We start from the raw sequence: 6487 nt of genomic DNA on the forward strand, positions 1-6487 counted from the left end.
TCATCACCACTACCAGTCACCGAGCTTTGCAAGGTACCACACCAGCACTTCACATGCACTAGTGTGTTGATTTCTCCTACTGCCTTTGAAAGTAAATACAGTTTCCCCCCATGTTACAGATAATGAATCTGAGGCCCGGTGATATGTAGTGATGTGCTGTGACGGCTAATGTTATGTCTCAACTCGACTGTGCCACAGAGTGCCCAGACATTTTGTCAAACATTATTCTGAGTGTGTCTGTGAGGGTCTTTCTGCAAGAGATTAACATTTGAATGCAGACTTAGTAAAGCAGATTACCTTCCCTAAGGGGGGTGGGCCCCATCCAATCAGTTGAAGGCCTGAATAGAATAAAAAGTTCTGACCCTCCCTGACGGCTTTCAAGATGGGACATTAGACTTGAAGTGAACTATCTGCTCCTCCGGGGCCCGCGTTTGGAATCGCACCATCGGCTCTCCTGCATCTCCAGCTTGCTGGCTGTAGATCTTGGGACCTGTCAGCTCCCATAATCACATGAGCCAATTCCTCATAGTAAATCTCTTTCTATATATACACATCCTATTGGATCTCTTTCTCTGGAAAACCCTGACTAATACACTTGCCAAAGCTACACAGCTACTCTTTCCTCATTCTGCCAGTCTTTTTACCCACTCTCCTCCCTCCACACCTCACCTTGTCCCTGGAGCCTTTCCTGCCTGAGCCCCCTCACCTATCTTATCTCACATCCAGACACTGGCCAGTTCTTGCCTCCTCGTACCTCCCTGAATCCTTACGGGGCCATTCTCGTTGCAACTCTGACCCTGAGTCCTACACACATCTGGGTGGTCCTGTCAGGGAGCAAGGGTCTCCGCCCAAAAAAAGGAGGCTGTGTGGAGTGAATTCTCCCGTCCTATGCCACTACTCCTGATGACCCAGATGGAATCATTGAATCATGCCACGCCTGTGTGACTGTCCCCATGCCAGGCCGATGTCCTACCAAGGGGAACAAGTCACAATCCTGGCCCTCCAGGAACTCAGAGTCTCACAGAGGAAATGGACCAGAAGTTGCCCCTGGGTGAGAAAACACAACCAATGGTATGAAAAATGGCAGCAGGTTTTGCAGGGGCCAGAAGGGGCCAGGATGGAAGCCACTGCTGTTATCCCAGAAAGAGGCCTGTGGCCCGGAAGAGAAAGTGACACATTCAGAGTGAAGAGGAGTCCCAAGCCCTGCTCTCAGCAAGCTGGGAGGTGACTGGGCACCAGTGGAAAACCAAGACAACTGCAGAGAGCACACAACAGTAACCTGAGGAGACGGACAAGAAGGGGGCTTGGCAATTCCAGGAAGAAGCGGGGCTGCAGGGAACTATGTTGGAGAGGCTTCCTGGAGAAGGAGACAGAAAAGAGCTGGAGAAAGAGGTCTCACTGAGGGCTGAGGGTGGGAACTGAGAGTTCTGAGGCAGGACAGGCCAGGACAGAGGGAGCTGACTTCTCAGCCAGAGTCATGGCCAGCCAGTCAGACAGGCGACTGGCGAAGGCCCTCTGAGGCACGTCTGCAGCAAAGCCTTTGTGGAGGGACCTCGAAGGCCAACCCAAGACCTTGGGAGTAGGCAGCTGGCTTCCCATGGCGAGTGTGGCCTCGGACGGCCCCGCCCCATCCTAGTGCGCCCAGGGGAGAGCTGAGCCCTGAAGCTGGCCCTGCAGGCCACCCCCAACCGCTCCAGAGCTGACCCCAGTGCGTCACAGGGAGTGACTCAAGCCTCTGCAGCAACAATGAGTGGGACTGACGTCAGGCTGGGGGCCCCTGACAGTGGCCGGCTTGGCTGTGTAGCCAGCACCCTGCCCGCTGACCCTCTGATCCGAGCCAAGCCACAGGGGCCATGAGGACCAGCTGTCCCCTCTGACATCTGCCCCCTGGGATCCTGCGCAGGGGTTGCTCCACCTCCCACCCTTTCTGGATGTCACTCCCAGCCCCACCTCTTCGCAGGCAGAGGAAACGGCTGGGCGGATGAGAGAGTGGCAGAGAGCATGAGGAAGAGGTGGCGCCCAGCCCAGTCTCATCAGGCAGCCTCTAGACCTGGGCTGGGTGGGAGGGGGCGCATCTGCTGCCCTTTCCCCTGGGACACATGGGGCTCTGTCCTTCTGTGACGGGGAAGGGTGTTGTGTCTCTTTCTCTGAGAAGATCTACGTAGTTGTCTCTCTGACCAAGCTGGGGTGGTGCTTTATTTCTGTGTCCTGCCGGGATAAGGGGTCAATCTCGCCTTCCTGCGAGGTCTGTGCCTCTGTTCCTTTGGGAGGTGTGTGCATATCTGTTGTTCTTTGGGGCAGAGGATTCTGTGAGGCTATCCTTGCAAAAGAAGAAGGATAGCTGTTTACCCACCCTTGGTAAGGGAGTCTCTCCACCTACTCCTGGGGGGGCTGCTTTTCTGTCCCAGGTTTCCTATCGGGTGGGGTCACCTCTGTAGCTATCCTCATGGTACCCCAGTTACCTGGGATGGGGTCCAGGTCTGCTGCTTGGGCTACCCCAAGGCTGGGCGCCCCGGGTGGCGGCCCTTTCCCTCTGATGTTCCTTGACTAGGGCAGCGGCGGTCAGCACCCTGCCCGCCCGGCTCGCAGCTGGGCACTGCTCCCTGCTAACGCAGCACGTACCAAGACAGGCCCCCCCCTGCACCCCCCTCCCCAGCCAGCTGCCACCCCAGGCCCTCACAGCCCAGCTGGCATGATTTATGGTCCTGAGCCAGCACCTGGGTGAGACCTTGAGGAGACCTCAAATGGCCCCCCTGGCCTGGCAGGGTCAGGGCCCAGCAGGAGGCAAAGGGGAACCAGGGTGGTGGGCAGGATGGCTGGAGCATGGGCCTAGGGGTGGGGGACGGGAGGCAGACGCCAAGACCAGAGCCTCCAGGGCCCCAGAGCCTTCAGAGTCCAGCTGGGGACCCTGGAATGTGCCTCCCGCCCTCAGAATGTCCCTGGCTGTGTGGGGAAGGGGATATTGAGGGGGTGGAGGGGGGTTTCCTCAGCCTTGCACTCCTTCCTGCCCTTCCCACAGGGGGCTGGACGTTTCCAAGTCCCACTAGGCAGCCTAGGCCTTACCCAATCAGCCCCCAGCCCAGGGGCCAGGGCAGGGCTGGCAGCGGGCTGAGCCTGCAGCAGAGAGAAGCAGCGGTCTGGGGCTCCAGGGAGAGCAGAGCAGCCGCCCGCTGAGCTGTGGGGCTGCAAGGCCAGGTCCGGACGGGGAGGCAAGGCGGACGGGCGGAGGCGCACCCCTTCAGCCTCACGTTCTGAGAAGGCCCAGCAGCCCTGGGGTCACGGCTAAAGTCAGGGGCTCGGTGGGGCTGGGGCTCGTCCAGATTTAAGCTAAAACACGCTGGGAATCCTCAGACCCAACTCTCACGTGAGGGGGACGCAGCACTGCCCTCAACCAGAACAGGCCCAACACAGCTGCCTCACGGCTACGGAAGGACATCACTCGACCTGCGGACTGTCCAGCCACCACCCAGCAGCCTCCCACCTCTGACAGGCTCTCACAGGCTTCCCTCTGCAGCCACAGAGCCGGCTACCACCCAGCCCGGCGCGTGGACACTCAGAGCAACCGTGCGGTATCGTACAGCTCAAGTACTGGCTGGTTGCCTGTGACCTTCAGAAGCTTCTCTACTTCCTTGAGGCCGACCCTCACCACCTAGCTCCGTAACCACGTCCGGATGTAGCAGTTTCCCCTATCCCAGGCCCCCGTGAAGGGCCATCGGCCCCTGCTCAGAGCCTAGACCTCAGAGCTATGGCCCCAGTCACCGAGCCGCCCCCAGACTGGGGAGGGGGCCAGGGCCTCTGGGCACAGGGCCCTGCGTGGGTGGGGTGCTGGGAGACAGGGAGGTAGGCTTCCTGGGTCTCCTGTGAGGACAAACAGCGGGATTTGAGGCCTTGGAAAATCCCGCCTGGGATTCCAGGCCCTGCCGGCGTCACTGCCTTTTGACTATTGTCCCCGACGGAAACGGCCCAGCCCCCGGGCTGCAGGGACAGAGCGGCCATTGTGAGGCCCCACCAGGCTCAATGCCCCCTTGTTCGCCCTCCTGGCCCCTAGCAAGACTCAGAGGCCAGTTCTTCCAGTTGCTGGTTGGAAAGAAAAGGCCTGCCTGCAGGCTCCAGCCCTTGGGCGGGGCAGGGCGGGGCAGGGCTGGAGAAATCAGTCCCCCAGCCCGTACCCCAATTGCCAGAGTCCCGGAAAGGAGCCACCATCCATGGGGCTTCTTTCATTTACAAGGACAGGGAGACCTAGTGGTTAAGTAGTTAGACCCATGCAGCTCAGCCACTTAGAAGTCAAGTGACCTTGGGAAAGTCATTTCCTTTCCTCTGAAATGAATTCTCCTCTTTGGTAAAAACAATAGCTATTACTTATTGGGTGCCTGCTACAAGGCAGGCACTGTTGGAAACACTTTGTATACATTCATTCATGTATCACTATGAGCAACTTTGTGAAATAGGTACAACTAATTTCCCCATTTATAGATGAAAACACTGAGGCACAGAAGGGTAAAGTGACTTGCCCAAAATTGCACAGCTAGGAAGAGCTGGAGCCAAGATTTAAAGCCGGGTAGTCTGGTTCCGGAGTCCTCGCTCTTTACCCCTCTGCCGTGTTGCACGCTTTCCTTACAGTGTGGTACCGAGGGCTAGAAGTAACAAATATCATATGAAAGGAACTTGGCGGATGATAAATCCTAATATGTGGTAGCTGCTGTCATCACTATGGGGCCTAGATGTCTATAGGGACCGAGATTCTCCACTGCCCTGGCCCATACCCAACCCCTGGCCCCTCCTCAAACACCTTTTGCTTTCCCCAGGGGCCTGCCCTGTGCTCCACATCTGTCTTTGCCAAAGAGTGATTCAGAGGGAGAGGGACTCAGTCCAGCCACAGCTGGTGGGGGACTTCCCAGCAAGCTCTGCTCCTAACCAGAGTACTGCCACCAGACTCACCTCCGCGTGGAACAGATAGGAAACCAGGGCTCAGTGAGGAAGAGGGGCTTCTCAGAGAGCAGCGTGGAGCTGGGGTAGGGCTGAGAACAGAAGCAGATCTCCCAACCACCCCACTCCTAGCCCCGCCTTGCCAGGTGCTGGTGCTGTGACACAGGCTCACTCACGAGCTCTGGCGGGGGTGCCAGGGATGCACGCCATGGCAGTCATCATGCACAGGGCCCAGGACTCCCCAGCCCACCCCACATGGACCCTTCAGAACAGAACCTGAGCAAGGGCGGGTGGCTGGGGACTCCTTGGGGAACCTGCAGACTGGGGCTGGAGCAGCAGGGAAGGCCCTTGATTCGGTCCTACTGCAGAGCAGAGCCCTATTTTGTTCGACTTCCATCCAGCAGGGGCTGCCCTCATCCAGCCAGTTCCTCGGGGCTGTGGAGGTAGAGGTTCAGGGGTCCTGGGCCAAGGGCCCTGCTGGGTCATGAGGCTGGAAGGGCACTGAGAGCAGGGAAAGGGGCCGGACCCCGCGTGGCTACCTTGGGCCTCGGGTTAGGGTCAGGCTACGTTCATGTTTCTCGAAAGAGTGGCCTCCAGGCCTCCAGCCTCACAAACACCTGGGTGCTGGGCAAAGGTAGAGCTCCATGAGCCCCACCCCGTCAAATCCGAGTCTTTGGGGCAGAGCCTAGGAATTTGTTTTTGTTTTTTTTTAAAGAATCAATTTTATTTATTTTTGGCTGTGTTGGGTCTTTGTTGCTGTGCGCAGGCTTTCTCTCGTTGCGGCAAGTGGGGGCTACTCTTCGTTGCAGTGTGCGGGCTTCTCATTGTGGTGGCTTCTCTTGTTGCGCAGCACAGGCTCTAGGCGCGCGGGCTTCAGTAGTTGTGGCACACGGGCTCAGTAGTTGTGGCACGCGGGCTCAGTAGTTGTGGCACACGGGCTTAGTTGCTCCGCGGCATGTGGGATCTTCCCCGACTAGGGATCAAACCCGTGTCCCCTGCATTGGCAGGCGGATTCTTAACCACTGCGCCACCAGGGAAGTCCCTAGGAATTTACATTTTAAGCCAGCTAAGCATCTGATGGGCTTGGGGGATGGAGAACCTACGTGGGGCTATTTGGGCACAGGTAGGGACCTCAGAACAGTTTCCTTGCCAAGAGGGTGCTAGACGCGTGGGGAGAAATATTGAAAATGGCGATGGGAAGAAAACTTCTACTGCGTAATGATAGCTGCTATCACCATCCTGAGCTGCCTTGTACCCAGCCCTATGGTGAGCACCACACCCACACCCTCGCAATCCCAGCAGCCAGGTGAGGTGGGGAATGCCCTCCTCCTTGTGTTACAGATGTGGAAGCCGAATCAAAGGCCATCACCCCAGGTTAGGAACTTACAGCCAAAGCCGGTGCTCTTATCCCTGGATGAATCAGCCTCCAGGCGCAGGCCCCATCCACGAGCCAGGCCTGCTTCCCAGAAGCTTTCTCCGTGTCGGAAACTAGTCTCGGTGCTTTGCATAACAACCCCATGAAGCAGCTGCGATTATTTCCACCTTTTACAAATGAGTAAAC

Source organism: Tursiops truncatus, chromosome 11, assembly GCF_011762595.2.
Source record: "Tursiops truncatus isolate mTurTru1 chromosome 11, mTurTru1.mat.Y, whole genome shotgun sequence".
In the NCBI taxonomy this organism is placed as follows: Eukaryota; Metazoa; Chordata; class Mammalia; order Artiodactyla; family Delphinidae; genus Tursiops; species Tursiops truncatus.